Source organism: Gopherus flavomarginatus, chromosome 5 (genome assembly GCF_025201925.1).
Source record: "Gopherus flavomarginatus isolate rGopFla2 chromosome 5, rGopFla2.mat.asm, whole genome shotgun sequence".
NCBI lineage: Eukaryota > Metazoa > Chordata > Testudines > Testudinidae > Gopherus > Gopherus flavomarginatus.
The window spans coordinates 28,028,308-28,037,341 of NC_066621.1; the positions used below are offsets into that span (position 1 = coordinate 28,028,308).

The 9,034-nt window shown below is 50.0% G+C and overlaps 1 non-coding gene across 1 annotated transcript; it reads right to left on the reverse strand.

Moving 5' to 3' along the window:
• Nucleotides 1-4,246: 4,246 nt before the first annotated feature.
• LOC127053000 (U2 spliceosomal RNA) lies at nucleotides 4,247-4,439 on the reverse strand. Its single transcript, XR_007774926.1, has one exon. It is a non-coding gene; the product is annotated as a U2 spliceosomal RNA (small nuclear RNA).
• Nucleotides 4,440-9,034: the final 4,595 nt, after the last annotated feature.

Genomic DNA, 9,034 nt, shown 5'->3' on the forward strand with positions numbered 1-9,034 from the left:
TCCTCCTTACAGGCCAACCTAACCCCCCTTCCAGCCCTGGATTTGCCCCCTAATCATCCTACTGCCACTCAGAACCACAGAAGTGGAGGTGCTGAAGGAGGGAGGGGTGACTCTAGAGTGGGGTTCTTCTCTAAAGATGGCTGGCAGAAAGGTGGTGCTCAGCTCTGTCAGTCACCTGCCCAGTGGCCTCACTGCCAGGGGATGCAGACATTTCTGTAAGGCACATTAAGGGGCCATTTGGCTTTGAAGCAAATGCAATGAATGTGCATTTATGAGAGGGAATTTCCATCTTTTTACTAGTTGTTTATCAGTGGCCTAATGGATAAGGCATTAGCTTCCGAAGCCAGGGATTGTGGGGTCAAGTCCCATCTAGGGTAAAAAGCTACTTCCTTCCTGTATATTGCAAGAAAAACTTAGTCTTCCTTTCAGCAAGGAAGCTGGGAGATGTTTGAGCACAAAGTCCTGGATCTTGGCAATAATCACCAAGGATATTAGAAGGCTCATTCTGGTGATGTAATGAATGCAACCTCATCCCAGGGCAGTCCCATGTGAGAACCAGGATCCATGGAGCAACATTCCCCTCCTGCCCTGACAGGTGGGCTGTGCATATGATGGTGGAGGGCAGCAGGAGGAGAAGTTGCACTAGTGCTGGGTGGGATGTATCTGCACCATGAAGGGGGTCATGCAGCCTGTGCCTGAAATTCCACAGCACCACATTCACTCCAGGAAGAAGTCAAATGCTACACCAAGGGTGGTGAATTCCCAGGTGAGCACACAGTGCCCCTACACACACATCAACTGCACCAAAAGAGACACAAACTGCACACTGAGGAGACAGCTGGTTTGGTTCCAGGCTGCTTTTATTTCCAAAGGTGCTGAAGTGTGATCTCGCTTCTTTTTCTGTGGGCAGAAATGCAATGGAGGAGAATCTCACATCCCTGAGCTGCCAGGTGATAGTGGCAGGAAGAAAACGCACTGCAATGAAATTTAAAAAACACTCATAAACAATTTAACAATAAGAAGTAATTAAATAAAAAAATCCAATGGACACACATGCTGGTAGCTTCTTCCCACCCCAGAGAGCGAGGGGCAGGGAGTGTGTGAAAGGCAGGTGGTTAAGTCTGAGGAAGCATATTCATACTTCATACAAGTTAAACAAATTATAGCAGCCAGCTACAAAATACTCCACTTGGTAACATCAATACAGTATATATCAATCTACAAGCAATACAGCCATACACAGCTAAGACAGGCTGTCCATTTAATACCAGAGTTCCCACGGCCAAATAGCTGGAAGTGCCTTCACAGTCACTGCTAAACGAAACAACATCATGCAGAACCAAGAGCAGCCCTGCTGTGCCGTTAGGAAGGCCTGCAGGAGACTCAGCAAATCAATCTATGATTCTGTACTTCTGCTCAGTAGTTACCAAGTGTGATCAATGAAAGGGGATGGGGGTGGGTAGCTCCCTTGTTTGGACACCCAGCCAGCCAGTAGCTATAAAATCCCTCTGCGGCCTTGTCTACACTATGACTTTAGGTTGAATTTAGCAACCTTACCTCGATTTAACCCTAGACCCATGCACATGACAAAGCCCTTTTTTTCAACTTAAAGGGCTCTTTAAATCGATTTCTTTACTCCACCTCCAATGAGGGTATTAGCACTGAAATCGACCTTGCTGGGTCGAATTTAGGGTAGAGTGGATGCAGCTCAACAGTACTGGCCTCCGGGAGCTATCTCAGAGTGCTCCATTGTGACCATCTGGAGAGATGCACTGGCCAGGTAGACAGGAAAAGGGTCGCAAACTTTTGAATTTCATTTCCTGTTTGGCCAGCGTGGCAAGCTGATCAGCACAGGTGACCATCTAGAGCTCATCAGCATGATGTGCACATTGCCGGGGCACATTGGCGGGCCCGTACTTTGAGAGAAGTCTATGACTATGTCTATGTCCTATTCACTCTTGTCACCGCACTGCTGTTGCCTCCTTGTCTGGTTTTGCTTTTGCAGCTTCTGGTTCTGCGCTGAAAAAAGGCAGGAAACAATTGTCTGCCATTGCTCTGATGGAGGGAGGGGTGACTGATGGCATGGCTTACAGTGAATTAAAATTAGCAAAAGGGGTGGCTTTGCATCAAGGAGAAACACAAACAACTGTCATACAGAATGGCCCCCTTGAGGATTGAACTCAAAACCCTGGGTTTAGCAAGCCGTTGATTTCACAAAACAAATCAGGTCAATTTCTTGTTTTGATCTATCTAACTTTTATATCTTTGGCTGAGAGCAAACAGTGCAGTAAAACTACTAGCCATCGTCATCTCCTGGCTGCTTGGCAGAAGATGAGAATGATCTGGCTGAGTCACTCCCATGTCTGCCCAGGTGACCCAACAGACCTCCCTGAGATCAGCTAAAAGAGCACCTAGGAGTACAGTAACAACAACTACCAATCATAATGCACTTTCTGCCACCAAAAGCCAATGAGCTGCTGCTTTGTAGCAATGCAGTCCCATGTCTGCCAGAACCCAGGAGACGTATGGTGACGGTGAGCTGAGCCGGCTCCATGCTTGCCGAGGAATGGCATCTGCTCAGGTAACCCAGGAAAAAAGGCGTGAAATGATTGTCTGCCGTTGCTTTCAAGGAGGGAGGGAGAGGGGAGTCTGATGACATGTACCCAGAATCACCCACGACACTGTTTTGTCCCATCAGGCATTGGGATCTCAACCCGGAATCCCAATGGGCGGCGGAGACTGTAAGAACTGTGGGATAGCTACGCACAGCTATCCACATTGCAATGCTCTGGAAGTCGACGCTGGCTTCGGTACTGTGGATGCAGTCCACCGACTTAATGCACTTTGAGCACTTTGTATTGGGACATACACAACGAACTGTATACAAACAATTTCTAAAAAAATGACTTGCATAAATTTGACCTCATTTCATAGTGTCGATATACCCCAAGACACTTGATCACAGCCTTGGATTGACTAAGAAACTACTTATACTTTGGACTGATCTACACTGAGGGGGACAGAGTCAATATAAGATACACAACTTCAGCTATAGGAATAGTGTAGCTAAACTTGATATACCTTATTTTGACTTATCTCCTGTCTTCACTACACAGGATTGATAACTGTGGCTCCCCCATTCATTTCACTTCACCCTCTTATTCTAGCAAAGTTCTAGAGTCAACAAACATATTTGGGAATTGATTTATTGACAAGATATAATACACCAAAGCCAATTATTACCTACTAAGCCAGTGGGAATATAGCCTTTGATCTAAGTTCTAAAAAGGCAAAAAGCAATGCTGACACCCTTGGATGTTACACAGCCCCTCTGCCCCCACCACTTTCTACCTCGCCATGACGAGCTCCCAGACATGCACCAAACACCATTCACATGACTTTGAGAACTAGGTAACTAAGTGAGGATCACTTCCCTGAAATGACTCCAATAGAGGAATTCAAAGCAAGAACCATTAACACAGAATTCTGTTCAAAGACAGAGAAGTCTTTCAACCTCTCGCTGGTTCCTCTCGTTCCTTCTGTTCAAAGACAGTTCCCTGTACACTCCTAGTTTGCACAAACCCACCCACTGACCTGTGACTAGCAGTCTCTCACTGTTAACTCTTACAGCAAACCAGGGCAAAGAAAGCCTATGCAAGTGCTAAGCCCCAATGCTCTTTTCTGCTCCTTTCCCACAGAACTACCTCAAACGTATGGTCAATGGCATCAAATCAATTCCTTGCCATGGTAAGGCCTCGGGCATTGGTGCACCCCAGTCCCTCTGAGGTGATCGGCTGGTTCCTTCCGGCCTTAAACTCTAGGAATGTGACTCAAAGGGCCTCGACTTTCCTCCTCGTCGGGGCACAACATTTACAGAGACTGTTCTTTAAATTATAACGGTGGCGTTTTCCCAACGGGAAAGGGATTGAAAATTTCTCTTCCGTGGGGAGACGAGGGAAAGAACGAGCCAAACCATGCAATTAATGCTGGAAGGTATACTAAGGAGAGCAGTTTAAGAACCGACCCAGAATAGACTAAGAAAGCAGCTGTTTAACTGACCCACAAACAATGAGAAAGTAAAATCTGCAAGAGCAGCCTTTCAACTCAGAGGCCTAATAATAAGATGTAACTAATAACTGACCAAAAATTTACAAATGACTCAAAACCATACTCAGTACAAACCAAACGGGAACACAGACACCATCACTTTTCTTCGCTGCTCTTCAGCCATGATATTCTCCCCATAGGGAGGTTCACCGTTCCTAGAGGTTCAGTGCCACAATAACAGGGCGATGTGTGCACTGGGTGGAGGAAGCTGCTATTCCATCTCCCTATTCCAAAAATCAGTGTAATAGCTAGTCCTGAGATAGAGGAAGTATCTGTTATTAAAGTGATAAGAACAGATTTAACATTTTGATTCCAGCCAATGTGAAAATGATCTAATATACAGGTTAATGAAAACATTTCTAGTCCTCTGCATAGAATGCTTAAATTATGCAAAAATAGCAAGTTTGGTTTAAAAAGTCATAAAAGGCACTTCATCCTGAATCTGACACTTGTTGAACTCTAAGTCTAGAGCACACAACTGATTTGGGGGTTGTGCCCTGCTTCTTAACAGGCTGCCCTGAGGTTGCCACTCACAGTCACGAGCTACTCCAGACAGCTCTAGCCCGCTCATGGATCAGTAACTGGTTAGCAGATAGGAAAGAAAGAATAGGAATAGTCTGTTTTTGCAATGAAAAGGGGTAAATAGCAGGCTTCCAAAGTATGAGACGAGACTACAGACATTAGGGCTGGTCAGTTTAGACAAGAAATGACTAAGGAGAGATACCATACAGCACCAGTTCTCAACCAGGTGTCTGCCAAAAGAAACCCTGGCTTGACCCACCTCTACAGGCCACCAAGCCTGCCTGCCTGGCTGGAAAGGAGAGAGGGGAGGAGAAAGGGACCAACAAAAAATTGCAGCATCGCTGTAGAAGAGAGAGATCTTCTCCTGCTATCATCAATAAGGATTGTATCACAGCCACTGACTCCCAGAACAGAAATAGCAAAAGTCCAACCAGAATTCTGCTTTCTTTTCACAACAAGAGATAACAACCTCACAAAACTGGGTAAAAACTCACAAATATCACTCTCCAAGAAACCCTTCAACTTTGGGAAAAAAAAAAAGGAAGAAAATAGAGGAAACAAAAATTTTATAAAATCTGAAACAAACCCAAAAACTGCTGCAGAGTCACTGCCAGGGAAAATGCATGATATGCTACAGGCAGAGTGACTACACTGACTGCCCACTAAGCCTCTCGCTTTTAGAGAAAATTTAATTGAACTAATTTAAATCTCGAGTGTGATCATTGGAACCAGGGACACTGGAAGCAAAATCAGCACCTTGACCAGTGACTCGCTCCGCTGCAGGCAATGCACCATGGTTATGGAAATTGGAGTCCCTGGCCGGGCCCCAGGGCTCAAAGGAGTCTTTTCTCAGGGACGGCAGGTGAGGGGGCAGAATTGCTCTCCTGAGACAGTCCCGCTGATGCCCAGGCACATGGCGAAGGGAGCCGGGCGGAAAGCCAGAGGATAATCTCCCACTGCTGTGTTAGCAAGCTAAAAATCAGAGGAAACGCCCACACCTGGTAGGAATGGATGTTTGTTTATGTGTGTTGTGGGGTGTCTCACCTTGGCTGAGTTCCTTCCTGCTGTCCCTGGTGTGTAAAGACAGAGGCAAGTTTGAATGTCTTTGAATTGTTGTTAGTGCTGAAGTTGTGGGCCCTAGGTTTAAGTGGCTACACCTGTGTCCTGGTACGGTTTGGTCCTGATGTGTAAAAGGCTGCTGGGGGGGGGCGTGTTCTGCAGTGAGGTAGCAAAGGTTAGTTGCTGAGGTGGTGCATGCACCCTGAAAGTTGTGCACCCCAGCTCCAAGTCTCAGAGTCTCGAATTTGCATAAACCCACCCACTGAGCTGTGACTAAGAAATTCACCCTGCTAACTCTTAGAGGAAAACAGGCCAAAGAAAGTGTATGCAAGCGCTAGACCGCAGCCCCAATGCTCTTTTTGGTTCCTTCCCACAGAACTTTCACTCCATACCAGTCGAGTTCCTTGCTGTTTCTTGTCTAAGCGCTGCATGCATGTGCTATACTGGACCCTGAGCTGCTTGTGCTCAATACAGCCTGGCTTGTATCTGTCTCTGTGGTGCAATGGGTCAGTGCATTTAGCTGTTAACTGAAAGGATGATGATTCAAGCCCACCCAGGGACAGTAGAAAGGCCATACTGCTTCCTTGCTTCCCTGAAAGCTGCTGGGAGCCTCGAAGGTCCTGTTTTGCTGCCTCAGTGCTTTCAGCTGGTGGCCTGAAGAGCGGGCTGTTTGCCATTCAGAAACCCATCTCCTGGCAGCCGTGCCAGAGGCTCAAGCTTAATCCTCAAGGTCGAGCGCAAAACCTTGTGCCCGGATCGTTTCACTCCCTTCCTGCCTCTGCCCAAGCGGCAAGGGAGAAGCGGACGAGACATGCCGGCTCAAAGATACCTCCCTCCCACTTCCCTGTACGCTGTGCCTCATGCCTCGTCAGGAAAGCGCAGCCATGCTGCCCAAGCCTGAATCACGTCCGCAGCCTTGCCCACGCTGGCTGACGGCGCGCAGAGCCACACGAGTCAATGGCAGGTCGAGTCAGGAACCTCGGCTCTTTCCCCTGACAGCCACACACACAGCACTGCCAGGCGTCCCGAGAGCCTCCCTTGTGTTCTCCCGCAGCAGCCGCCTGCCGGTGTGGGTGGGAAAAGGGGACCAGGGCAGCCTCATTGTGGGACAGGAGGCCCTCACCATGCCCAGGCCTGCCTCTTGCCTTCAGCCCAGGCAGCCAGAGGTGCCAGGGAGCTCCCTGGCCTCGCCTCAGGCACCTCTTGCCTCATGGCCCAGGCTCTTGGTGCTCTGCTGGTCACCACATCGCTTGAAGGCCCAGAAGAAAGAGAAACAAGTGCACGCATAGCAGAGGGTGGCTTTGATCCATTGACCTCCAGGTTATGGGCCCAGCACGCTTCTGCTGTGCACTCTACTGGCTTTCCAGCCCTGCCTGCCACCCAGCCACCATTATCCAGATTAGCGCCTTACGAGCTCTCACATTGGCAGGCAGTGGCGGGTCCTTCAGTGCTGCTAAAGACGCAGAGTGAGCGAAGGACCTGCTGCCACTGAAGACTCGGATGCCACCCAGTGAGTACAAGCGCCACAGCCAATGGTGCCTTTTTTATAACCGCTCCCCGGCTTTAGGCCCCCGAATCCTCTGGGTGGCCCTGCTTTTAGGGAGCCTGTTCTGCTCCTCGTGGGACCACAAGACATCCCAGAGCAGAGAGGGTGGCCAGCAGAGCGGTGCTAGGGTAGCCTGGGACTCTTCCCCGCCCCGCCTTTCCCTGACTATGAAGCTTGGCCTGGCACTCCTTCTTTTAAATGCCATGTGCACAAGAGGAAGAGCATGGCAGCTGCAGGGACCAAAGTTGTAGACATCAGGTGAAGTAGTGAGAAACAACCATATGGGCAACCCACAGGACTCTCTAGCCAGACTTAAGTTCTAGGGCCCCAACCTATAGCAGCCGGCCCATTGAACCGGCCTGACCAAAGACCTAGTCAGCCTCCAGTGGACATCTGTCACCCAGCATGAGGTAGAAAAATCTCACTCTAGTTCATCATGAGAGAGGGACCAAGCACACTGAGCTCCAAGGCTTTGCAGCAAACCAACATACGTGCAGAGGTCCCACTGAGTTTTGAACGCAGATTGCAGGATTCAGAGTCCTAAGTGCTGCCCATTACAACACGGGACCTGCTGCTAGTTTACTTTCTAGACTCCTGTGACTCTCGAGTGGCTGGTTTGCACTCTGCACTTATTGCTTCCCACCAGCGGCTTCCTCTCGCGGGACTCTCTCTCCTCCTCCAGCAACTGTGGTCCTGCACTATCAGATCCATGGGGTCCTGCCCTGAGTCCCAGCATCCCTCTGCTTTGTCTCCATTCCCCGCAGTCCGCAAAAAATGTCAGCGGAGGCCGCCCCTCCCTTCACTCTGTGCTCCCGCTCAAATCAACCACTGCAGCCTCATCTCCTGGAACTCGGCCAGCTGTCACTTGATCCGGTCGTACAGTCACACGCTGACTGGCTCCCCAGCCTGGATGTCCTTGTGGAAATCCCACAGGTGATGCTGGGGGAAGGGGTGGAGTGGGGGCAGGGCCTGGAGAGGAAAGGGGGGATTTGTCCCGGACCCCCTACCCCTCTAGGGCTGGCCCTGAAGGGAAGCACTGGCTATCACAGTGACAATAAAACTGACCAGCATTGCAGGGGAGACAGAGGAAGATCTGCACTCATCAGGTCTCTTCTTTCCCCCCGGTGAGCCAGACACTGCTCTCTCCTGGCTCTCACTCTAGGAACTGGATGCCAAGGAGCCATTTCCCCACAGGAAGTGCATTGAGTGCCCCTGTGGTGCTGAGGGGGCTGATGCTGCTGCTGGCTCTGGGGTTGGCAGGGGGGTTGATGTCTGCACAGACTCTCAGCTGCCAGGCCGGAGGGGGCACTTGGGACCTTACCAGACTGGCTCAAGGAAGACAGGGGGTTGACAGAGCAATACAGATGCTCTCCAGAGCACGGAGCATTATCCACCCATGCAGCCAGGCAATGAGCATTTCCCACAGCCTGGAGCTGAGGGGGAGGTGGCAGCTGCTGTTCCAGCTCCCGGGGACAGGCCGTGTAAGCCAACAGCCACTTCTTACTCACCACAGCTAAGGGCATCGGGTTTCTCAGGTGGGGGTGTGGAGCAGCCATTCGTTTTCCTGTTCGCACTCCTCTGCGGTGTGAAAATCGGGGAGGAGAGGCAGAAGCCCCACTTCCCTCCCAAAATGATGTCCAGTGAGGGAAGCCAGGACAACAGGGTGGGGCGGCAAGTGGTGGCCAGACTCTCACCGCCAGGATCTAGTCTAGCTCAGGGTCCAGCTCAACTCCTCCCCCTCATCACTTGCGCCCCGTCCCCTTCTGCCACCAGGTCAACCTGGGAACTCAGGCAGGAACT